Below are 12675 nucleotides of genomic sequence, written 5' to 3'. Positions count from 1 at the left end.
AAAATCGAATATGCCCCTTTTTATTAAGTCTGGTAATCTAAGAATTAGGGAACAGACACCCTAATTGACGCGAATCCTAAAGATAGATCTATTGGACCTAACAAACCCCATCCAAAGTACCGGATGCTTTAGTACTTCGAAATTTATATCATATCCGAAGGGTGTCCCGGAATGATGGGGATATTCTTATATATGCATCTTGTTAATGTCGGTTACCAGGTGTTCACCATATGAATGATTTTTATCTCTATGTATGGGATGTGTATTCAAATATGAACTCTTGTGGTCTATTATTATGATTTGATATATATAGGTTAAACCTATAACTCACCAACATTTTTGTTGACGTTTTAAGCATGTTTATTCTCAGGTGATTATTAAGAGCTTCCGCTGTCGCATACTTAAATAAGGACGAGATTTGGAGTCCATGCTTGTATGATATTGTGTAAAAACTGCATTCAAGAAACTTATTTTGTTGTAACATATTTGTATTGTAAACCATTATGTAATGGTCGTGTGTAAACAGGATATTTTAGATTATCATTATTTGATAATCTACGTAAAGCTTTTTAAAACCTTTATCTATGAAATAAAGGTTATGGTTTGTTTTAAAAATGAATGCAGTCTTTGAAAAACGTCTCATATAGAGGTCAAAACCTCGCAACGAAATCAATTAATATGGAACGTTTTTAATCAATAAGAACGGGACATTTCACCTTGTGCTAACCCTCACCTCCTCCCTTGTAGGTTTTGGATCTTAGCGCTGGTAGGGACGGGAGTCGGGCTAACGATATGTTTGACAAGACGAACTCTGATATCTTAACTTTTGCAAATACGTAACTAGTCGTTTAACGTAACACTTGTGGTTTGTAATAAAGTAATTAACTATATGATTTGTGATAATCATGTTTGTAATTAACTAAGGGTATTTATGTAAAATAAGTCTTTCGCTTTGATATATAAAAAAATCAGGGTGTTACATGATTTTATCAACCCACCTTTGTATGATTTCCAGTCATGAATAGGGATGGCAATGGATCGGATATGGATCGGGTGAGGTCGTATCCATATCCATATTCATTTATTTTTTTTTACGTTTCATCCATCCATATCCATATCCCTCAGGTGAAGCGGGTTAATGGATAATTATCCATATCCGTTTAAATTTATTTTATTTTTAACAATTATAAGCGGTGGTTCACTATATACGATCAAAAGTAATATTTTTAATAGTTTATGCGACCGAAAGTCACAATTTACTAATCTATATAACAAATATTCAATAGATAACCTATTAAACGTGTAAAGATATCGACATGTAAGTTGCTTACTTTTAGTTACATGGAATCACATTTGAACCACCAAAGTACGATAAATACATTTGATTATTTAAGCAAAACAATATATAAGAAAAAAAATTATATTTTTAGAAAAAATATAAAGAAAGATGAATATGAATATAATTAATGAAATATCACTACATATATGATACTAATTTGAGTGATAAATTTATATATTTAGTTATTTCGGATGAAAGCGGGTTCATCCATGGATGAAATTTTTTCATCCACATCCATATCCATATCCATTTAGATCGTCCATATCCACGAATAATCGGGTGGATCGGATGGATATCCACTGGATCGGGTATCCATTGCCATCCCTAGTCATGAGTAACAGTGCCACCGTAATAGACGTCAAATGAAACGATGCAAGGAGCCATGAAAACTAGTGATATTTGATAGAATTTGATAAATTGGAGAGAAAAAAATAATATATGATGTGTGTGGTAGTGAGTACAAAATGGATACGTATGGACAAGATATAAATACTGCTCCTTTTTTAGATAAGATGATATATGGATAAGATTTTTAGATATTTTAGAAAAGATTTTCAGATAAGATTTTGTCACGTAGTGTAGTAGAGGAAAGTTATGCTCGACCACTATTATGGACATGTCGAGCTATGGTCTTTGGTTACGAATGCTTTTAACGAAAGTGATCCATGTGTCAATCAAACAATGGACAGTTAATGTCCAAATGGTCCCAAATAATGCAACCATGTGGTAAATGGAATGCAATTTGGCAAAAATTAAGTCATAGAAGTAAGAGACTTGAAGGGTCATATGAATTCAGAGGTAGAGTTAAAAGACAGTACGAGCTTGAATATGGTGAAATGTTTGATTATTCTTATGTTTGGGATTATGTGAAGAAGTATACTACTATTGAGTAGTTATTTTAATGGTTTAATTTACATTTGGTCGTTGGTTGCGATTAGTTTTGGTCGTTTGACTTTTTGTTTTGTATGATAGAAGTGTGTTTTGTATTTCCATTGCAGTCGACCATCTAATTCATTAAATAAAACTGTATTCGAACAATAAATAACAGAAAACACAACATTTATTACACAACAAATAACACACAAGTAACACACCATTTATTACACAACATTTGTTACACAACATTTATTACACAACAAACTGTGTTCGAATAATAAATATTGTTTCACACACCATTTATTACACAACAAATAACATAAAACACAAACAGACAACATAAGTAACATATAAAAGATCCACGACAATTAAACACATCTAAACAACATAGAAGAATCTAATCGTCATTCAGATTGTAAGTTGATTCAAATTGGGTCGATCATGACTCTTGTTGTTTCCCCTTCCCCTTTCCCCTTGAGCTTCGGCTTTGGCTTTGTGTTTGACTTAGACTTTGACTTCTGTGTTTGACCGGATAGATCATAAGGTGAACGACAAAGTGATCGATAATGTCCATATTGCAAGCAACGACTGCATTTTCTTTTAGATTTGAAATCGTCTTTGTCTTCCACGCTTGATGGTATGATAGACTTATCTTAAACCATGCTGACATATCATTCCTGATATCATCTGGTCGATATACACGACCTTCTTGTTTCATCACCTCTTTCAGTATGTTTCCAAGTACCTTCTTGTTGGCATGCTTATTGTTTGGTAGAATTTGTGTATTTGAACATGTGTTGAGATCATTCAGGTCTCGTACTTAAAAGTTATTGCTGTCTTTTATACACCTAGCAATTATGTGCCATGCACAATTTGGTGATATACAATTAGCTGTATACCCTGCCCTTGTCTGAGTACTTTTGTTTAGTCTGGAACCCTTCAGTAACGCACTTTGTTCGTAGTGCCATAAGGATTCTGCTTTGTTTTCGAATGTCTGATTAAGTTTAACTAGATCTGATGTTTCATATATTGTCATTGATCTAGGTTTAGGTAAGATTTCAGGTTGGGTGTTAGATAGTAACAGTGGCATATTCCAAAATATATCAACCGGTTCTGGATTATACATAATTGGTTTGTCGTAAGTTGATTTTGGATATACGTATTCACTATCAGCATCATCATCACCATCACCGTCAGCATCATTGATATGGCTGAAACGGACGATTTTATTTGTGCGGTGTCGTTAGGTCATAACACGTCAGAATCAACCACCAAGAGGGGGGTACTGTTTTAAATTTATATTTAGCGGGGCCTAAATCGTACTACTCCTTATTATGAGTAAGGGAAGTATGACCTAGAGTCGTATTTTTAAGATATCAGTAGAATTGAACCTATATTAAAGCTTAAGATAGTTATGAAGGAGTAGTGGTTACCTAATTTTGGGCTTTTCTAGTTTATAAGACAGATAAAGTAAATGCGATAAAATTCGTAATTCAGATAAGGTTAAAACAAGTGCATACTATGATTTCATCAGTTATTCTGCCGAGATTATGGAATGCTGGCTCATGAATAGGCAGAGGTCTTGTATTCATTACACTGGTCCTAAACACTCCTGTCGTAAGACATGTCACTGGGTAATGCGATAGGCTTGAAGATTCTGAATAGACAGCAACGTCCCTTACCCCCGACGCCCGTGAAGTCTGACTACAGGCATACACATTCAGACGGCTCATCCAATTGAGCGACTCGGTTGAGTGACATATTAACATTCCACAAAGGTCTAAATTTTCTTAAGCATAATAGAATACAGGGTTTACCATATCCGAGAGACGTGATGTGTTTCAATGCTTTCGTTAATGATTGGTTTTTAAAAGATAGTTAGGCCCTTAAAAAAAGTTCAACCATAAAGAACACCATGGCCAAGTCAGGTTGACTTCCATGAACACGTTCAGTTATCCTAACGGTCCAATCCTTTATGTGTCTAAACAAACAGTTCCTTAATTAACTAAGAATCTCTCAAGCGGAGTGCAATGCTTGAGACCGCGTTATGGTGCAGCGTACTGATATCGGCTAAATAGTCACGTTTTTACCCCCGATATTAGCCCTATTTATGATAAAGTAATTAACTTTATCATCTAAATAAGCATTTATTTGCTTCATTTGGTAGATTATGTCATTACGAAGGCTATGTTTCAAGAATCACTAAAAACGGATGAAAACCGAGGAAAAACGAGCAAAATCGGCTATGACGATTAACTCGCGTTTAAATAACTTATTTTATAAATTTTGGAAAAGTTTATTTACTTAATCTCATGTTGTAGGATATTTAATTACAAACGCGTGGGCGCTAGAATCGTCATAATCGGAGCTAAAACGAAGATTCTAGAGCGAAAACGGTGAAAGACAAGAAATCAAGTTACGATCCAGTGAATTCAGCAAACCAGGGCAAGCCAAACGGCTTGACAAACGGCCTGCCACTATGGCAAACGGCCTTCCATACGGTTCAAGCAAACGGGCACATCAAACGGGCAAGCCTGGCAAACGGCCCCTGCAAACGGCCTGCCAAACGGCCTGCCAGTCGTTTGCCAGCTAAAATTAATTATTTGGCCTTCAAAATTAAAAGATGCCAAAAAGATGCCTTAGAGATGCTTTACTTGCCCACCAATTTGAAAGATGCCAAAGAATATTCCAAGATGCCTTACTTGGTCACCATGCATGTGCACTTTTCAAGATATTTACCAGATTGCCACCAAGATATTTACAACTTTGCCATTAAGCTTTCCTATAAATAAGTGGCTCATCCCAATATTTCAACACACACCAATTCTTCACTTTTCTCTAAATATCTCTCTATAGCTGCTCTCTAGTGATTTATAGGAGATGAGTTCTCTCTCTACTTTCTCTCTCTAGATTCTAGAGAGAGAAAAGTACAGAGATTAGGAAAAATAATTATCTCTCTATTGTCGCTCTCTAGTGATGAATAGGAGATTAGTATATAGTTAGTAGTAGAATCTATCAAGCATTGTAACGCTATAGATACTATGAAGAAATACAAGTGTTATTCTGCCGACATTATTCGGTAACATCTATCCTTTCTTTTATTAATTTATTATAATATTCTTGTTTGATGTTTGTGATTTATTAATATTAGAAATGCTTGTTGCCATGGTGTGTGAGTAATTGCTTGATTGTTTGCTATGATTTAATAATGTTAGTTAATGATGATTATCGTTTCGTATTCGCTTTCTGTCTATGATATTGAACCTCGTTATTATCGTCCTTCCACCAATAAACGTGATTAAAACATTTTATAAAGTCGACATTATAAAGGTAATTAATTATCTGTGTTTATACATTGGTCAAGATATGAACCCATCGGAAATACTATAATGTACATGGGGAATTACCATAGGACCAGATCAAGACATTGGTCAAGAGTATAAGACTCGAGGAACTACTGTTGCAATAGTAGAGTATAGTGTTGATGTACTATAGGACCACTTGAGCATGGTCAAGGTTAGAAGCTATGGAACCACTATAAGTCTAGTACATGGTGGATAACTAAGGGATTTATTGGGTAGATTTAAGTAAGGGCTGGTTTAAATCATAAATGGGAAATTAACGCACTACAATACAAACTAAGCTTATAAATCTTTAAGGATGACTAAGAACCATCAGAGGTTCTAATTTGTCTATAAACCCTTAGATTTTACCAAACCATTGATAGAAAGAGATTCGAAACACAATCATAACCACTCACTTGGGTGATACACTAAGGTGTTAAGAAAGGTTGGATATTCTATATATGTGGCTATGCTACTTTATTCGTGCACCCAAGGTATGCACTGCATCCAAGATGGGCCGCTTATATTCTTAAACCGGATAAAGCGTCGGGAGTTGAGCATAGTCCATCCGATCAGAATCTTCAAAGCCTAGTTCCTCGTGACATGCTAACCGAGAAACCGCTTAGTAGGGAATCTAGTGTTCACACCAAGGTATATATATCCAAGGAGTGCCTCGCAATCATCCTGACATTACATTATCTTAAATCATGGTGAACCACGTCTTCTCTGTCCTTAGCTGTTGCATGCTAGCTAGCTTATTTTAATTATATTGCTTTAATATCTTAAATACAATTATAAATCAAATCAACCCAACTATTGCCTTTACACAATTTGATATTCCGGATAAAAGTGGTGTCTAGAATAAACCGGTTGGACTTGGTTGTTGGATTTTCCGAACAGTCGCCAATTTATTGGGTCAAAAGGATCATACCTCTCCACACAAGGTGTACCTGGCCACTAGTCTTGGATACTAAATTGTGTACAAACCCATCTTAATTACTAAATTAACTAGATAAGCTCCGTTTCAAATTCGACCGCTCAAAGAACGACCCTAGGTCATATTTTCCCTTGCTAACCCATAGGAAGGAATAATAGATTTAGGCCTAGCATATATAAATTAAACAATCAACTTCTTCTGTTGATATCCTGAATTGACTTTTTGTGACCTAATGACACCGCATAAATAAACCTTCGGATTCGGGCATATCATGTACTAATCAACATTGGCCGTGTTCCATGGCCTTACTTATCAGAGGTACAGCTTACAACAACCGTTGTGCTTCAGCATGCACGTACGAAGTTTATATGCTTGGTGACTACATTAGCATGGTCTGGGACCGACAATGTACTAAGGGTCTAGTCAGATGTTTCACTACGAAAGAGTCCTCAGTCGGAATCCAAAGTTTGATAGAGTTACTACTACCGGTGTGCCTCAGTCGATCTTACGTTGTATCCGATAGACTTCTCTTACCAAGGGGTGACACAGATAGTGTACTCTGAATCGGGGTTCACGACTTCCCAAAAACAGAGCCAATAACCACATTCTATTATTTGGAAAAGCGATTGAGTTTAAAGCATAATCGGAAAGCATTTCAACAACATACAAAAACTATAACATTAGTTCAGCATTATAACTGCTTACATCATAGCATACACTAAAGATAACTACCCGCTAATCATGGCAACAACATCACAGAATATAATGATAGAAGACATTATATAAAGATAAAGGATAGGAGTACCTGTAGATTAAACGAGTTTTGAATACAAAAGTGACAACTTCAAACTCTAGACCGCTCCTAATATAAACTTCGGCGTTCTTCTCCTGGTACTAGGTTTCCCGCACGGAGTCGAAGACCTTGAAAGTATGACTAATATTGTACAAGAGAGAGAAAGAAGTGAATTGAAGTGTGTGTTGGAATGAATGATAAAGACCCTTTAAATATGCATAAAATTTCCCTACAAACGGCTGGCAGCCGTTTGGCAGGCCATTTGCAGGGGCCGTTTGCCAAGCCAAGCCTTTTGCAAGGGCCGTTTATCCTGGGTGTTTGGCAGGCCGTTTATGAGCCATGCAAGCCATTTGGCAGGCCGTTTGGCTTGCCTGGTCAGCTGAAATTCCTGGATCGTAACTTGATTTCTTGTCTTTTACCGTTTTTGCTCTAGAATCTTCGTTTTAGCTTCGATTCTCTTGATTCTTTTTGCACCATCTTCGTAATTACTTGTTCTTCAATTCTAACCGATGAAGTGGTTATTTTTCCGATAAAGTTTGAATCTTTCTTGTTTTGGGGCCTTAATACCGGGGTAAAAACGTGAATTTTTAGCTGATATCAAATATCCCACACTTAGACTTTGCTTGTCCTCAAGCAAACTCCCATTTTACCTTAAGAAATCTTTCCAGAGTTTCTTTTCTAACAGCCTAAGCGGTTTGCCTTTTATTATAAGAGAGAAAGGTAAGGTGGGTCATCTACGTTATGATTGAAACTATCTCTGCAAGCATGCGAGGAGGTTACATGACATAAGCTAGCTTTCACGGGTCACTCAAATCACATAAGTGTTTAGGGTTTCCTATAGATCTAAGAAATAAATTCACTCATAGCCAGTCATGTTGCACCCATCGTCATAGGCTTGATAAAGACTCAAATCCTTGCTACTAATGTGAGAACTGTAGTAATCTTAGCTTCTAGGTCATTTGTCAATGATGGAAAGGAATTTTGGAATGGTAGTGAATTTGAGGGGTGAGAAAAGGTGATATAGTCCTTATGCAGACTTTTATTCAGATAGATAAGAGTGCTGAAGTTTTGAGAAGCACTTTTGAACTTTTCTTCATTTGATAATCATTTTTGGTCAAGTTTTTCTTCGGCGTTTCTCTTTATAAGTTCTGCTCCTTTTTTCAGAACTTTGAAATATATATATATATATATATATATATATATATATATATATATATATATATATATATATATATATATATATATTAATTTTTTTTTTGGAGATTTCATCTTGAGAAACTTTTTGCCGATAAACTTTTTCAAGACCTTTGCCATGATACTTGAGAGGTTTATAACATCGGGTTTTTGAAAGGAATCTCATTTTCTGGATTTTCAGGTGATAGTAAAGATAATGTGAGCGTGGTGGTGGAGCAGAAGTAGTGGAGGTGCGAAAGGCTTATTTTTGACAAATGGCTAGCCCTTCTGATTATAACTGAATCACGTTTCGCTGCTTTGGAAATGTAGATCTAAAGCAAGTTCTGATTCCGAGCACAGACATCGGCACTCTCAACGGAAAATAGTGAAGGCTTTCTCTTGTTAATGTAGATCTAAAGCAAGTTCTGCTTTGGAAATGTAGATCTAAAGATGACTGCTGGTCTTATTTGGGTGCCTCACCATAATCAATTTAGGTCGATAATGCCTTGGTCATGCAATGCTCTATTAGATATTTGGTTCAACCTAACAAGATTTCCATCCTACTTAAGCCTTACTTTTATTTACAAACGTTTCAGGTTTTCAAAATACTTTTTCGGAAAGGCTTTCTCTTGTTAAAAATTTTGAAATTTGGCTTAAGAACTTAGGATCTTAGTAATGGGTTATTTTAATACAGCATAAAAAGATTATACCAACATCCCACACTTAGACGAACATTGTCCTCGATGTTCCTAGTGTATCCCACACTTAGGAGTTTTAGTTGAAGAATTGGGAGTATTTGTCTAGTGTTTAATTGGGTTGGGATCCCACACTTAGTGACAAGCTAGGATGTGGCATAATTTAAAGTTTGAGCTAGTAGCAGGAAGAAAGAAGTACCCCTAGCAGATGTTGCTTGTGGCGATATTGGCTGGCTTTCAATCCTTGCGTTCTTTATTGATCGGCTCATTTGTCATCCTTTATTCTTCTACTCTAATTTATTGCACGGGTTGCCTCCCGAGAAGCGCTTTTGTTTACGGTCGTTGGCTCGACCTTAGTGATGCCTTAGAAAGCAAACATTCCTCGCTGATGGTTGTAATCTTGGTCTTCTCGAGGGAATGTGAGTCTTGGTGGGTAAATCCTGAGAAAGTGTCGGACCAATAGTGGTAGAAGATCCGATACTTCTCTTGAAGATCTTCTGAAAGATAAGTAGTGCGCAGTTTCGGCTCGTGATAAATCTTGAAGTCCGATGAGAATATGATCTACGGCTCTACTGGTTGACCCATGAATGTCAATCATAGAAGCAGTGCTGGTGGTAATTATCTCTCTGATGGGATGCTCATCTCGGAGGTCTTCAAACAATGTTAGAAACTGTATCTTTAGTATCTCGAAATCTTCAGAATGGTGATCTCTACAGTAAGAGTCTGTAGCTTTGCATAGATTAGTTAAAATACGAAGCTGAAAAGAAGTGAACAGCAATCCTGACCCGAGCATTAATGTCACCGTCTTCGAGTATATCTCCCGACATCTAGCTTTAAATGTGAAACTTGGATCTGTGGATTCGTGGAAGATACTTGATATCTGCATCGTAACGTAGGTTGCAATGTTGACTCTGTCTGGTTCAAGATGAGAGAATGGATTGTTGCGCCTTACTTCCTCTGTAACTGCATCTCGTAACTCTTTGATAATCAGATCAGTATGGTGATCAATTGTTACGTAAATCACTAGCCTGTCTGGTGTGCTTTCGAAATTATCTCTTTCCAAGAGTGCGAAAAAGCTGTGAATATCCTTGATCATTTGCAAATAAGAGTGATAAGTCGGGTGTCCGGTGGAAAGATCCATGTGCTTTCTGATGAGAGTTAGTAGTGCTCGTTGGTTTGCTGAGAGCGGAAGTGCAGATCCGGCTAAGGCGTTGTAAACCTTAGAGTAAATGATCTTCTAATCTCGACAGAACCTTGTCTCAAGAATAGTGCGAACCACTGAATTGTGCTCTCATTGCCTTTCTTCTCGGTAGATATGATCGTGAAGAGTGTTGATAAAGTCTTGAATGTGTTCTTCTAGGATTTCAACATCATTGTCTTCTCTCTGGAGATAGAGGTTGTATTCTTCTTAGATAGCCATAATTTGTTCTGTTAAGCGTAGCGTGAAATCAATTGTTGATTTTCAGATAGCTTCGAGAATATCTTCAAATTCATCGGTATCATTGATGAAGGTTAACATGTCTACGTGTGTAGATATGATCGGAATTTGATCTGAAGAAGAGTCCGGCTCCCCTAGATCTGGTTCGGTTGGAGAGCGTGAGTTATCCAGAATGTCTTCATGTTGCTCTTCCTCGTCATCATAGGTAAAGTGTTCTTCTGAGGATTCGTCTGATGAACGGGTTTCTTCAGTATTCTGGTTCTCCACTTTGATACTTGCAGGGTCAATTTCTATATCTTTAACCTCAACCCTGTCAGTCTTCTTCTTGAAACGAATGATTAAACTGTGATCTTCCGTCTCAAGCCTCATTAATTCTTCATGACGCTTAATGCTTAGAGCGGGTATTATCGCAATTTCTTTTAAGTCTTCCATTTCCTCTTCCTCTTCAGATTCCTCCTCTTCCTCTATTTCTTCGCTGGGATCCTCTTCTTCCATTTCTGGGTCATCTGCAGACTGTGATTCGACACCCATCTCGATATCATTAGCTAGTGGTGAAGACTCGTCATCAAAAGTGATCCGTCTGATGGAAATAGCAAACATCTCTGCCCGTTCAGAAAGATCGGTTGGTCAGTTAATTTTGAAGGTAACGCTCTCCTCATGTGATCGCAAGATCAATGTTTGATTGTACACATCAATGACAGTCCTAGTCGTATTCATGAAAGGTCTTCCTAACACTACTGGTGTATGTAGGTCTTCCTTGATATCCATTACTACCAAATCCGTAGGATACAAGAATTTATCGACTTTCACCATGACGTTCTCAACTATGCCCTTAGGGTATCGAATTGTGTGATTGGCAAGTTGGATTGTCATTTTAGTTGGTGACAAGTCTCCTAACTCTACTCTCTTGTAGAGAGAGTAGGGGATTAGGTTGATACTTGCTCCTAAATCTGCTAGCGTATGAATGGTTCCAGATTGGTAGATCGAACACGGGAAAATGAATCGGCCCGTATCTCCTAGCTTTGGTGGTAGAGAGTTTCTGAGTAATGCTGAGCATTCTTCATTTAGTGAAATTTTGTTAGAATCTGGTATCCTCTCCTTTGTAGAAAGAAGCCTTCGGATGTATCTCTTCAGGTTGGGGACTTTGGACATGGTGTCCAGGAATCTTCTGTCGAGCTTGAGGGAATCAAGCTTGGATGGTTCCTCCTGTAGCCTTCCAGGATAGGGTACACGAACTGGAGTTGCAGGGGTCAGCTTCTGAGTATATGTCGATTTGTTCTTGAGCCTAGCTGACCTTCTCCATGGTTCTTCCTCTGGGATTACGAAATTCATTTGCTTAGCTTCCTCTATGTGGGGATTTTGGATAGTATTACTGGGTAACCTTCCCCGTGATCGGGTTTCAAGGCGTTGTGATAACTGTCCGAGCTGCGTCTCCAGACTTTTGAGCAGAGCCAATTGATTTCTCATTAGTAGCTCCGTCTAATCTTGTCTGGCTGCAGTTCTCTGATTTAGCTATTGTTGTCCTTGAATGAACTGAGTCAACTGATCATCAGCTTCGAGAGTGGGGTTAGTTACTTTTGTAATCTGGGTGGTAGGGGAATTTTCCTCGACTGGTGGACCAGTGAGTGGAAGTGGTTCATCATAGGACAATTGAGATTGTTGGGCTGGATAAGGTGGGTAGCGATAGCGAAAAGGCTGGTTGCTTCGTTGAAATTGATTAACCCTAGGTTATTGATTGAATCCAGGATTTGTTGGACGAGCTGGGTATTGAACGTAACAGACTGAACCGTCAGGGTTTTCGTACTCAACTTGATATTCTTCAGTGGGTTGTGGGTTGGTACAATTAACACAAGCCTGAGCTTGGTTTACCTGTTGCGGCTGCGTCTTCAATTCTCCAAGTTGTTTAGCGAGATATTCCATCTTATCCGTGAGGGATTTGATGGCCTCCGTTTGATTGTTAAGTGCAGAGAGTGGGGCAGACGATGAAGTTGTTTCACCACTGTTCCAGTCATGATGATGCATTGTCATATTCTCGAGCAATTCCCATGCTTCATCTGCGGTTTGGTTCATCAGATTTCCT

Source organism: Rutidosis leptorrhynchoides, chromosome 5 (assembly GCF_046630445.1).
Source record: "Rutidosis leptorrhynchoides isolate AG116_Rl617_1_P2 chromosome 5, CSIRO_AGI_Rlap_v1, whole genome shotgun sequence".
NCBI lineage: Eukaryota > Viridiplantae > Streptophyta > Magnoliopsida > Asterales > Asteraceae > Rutidosis > Rutidosis leptorrhynchoides.
Note: the sequence above shows the minus strand (reverse complement) of the source record.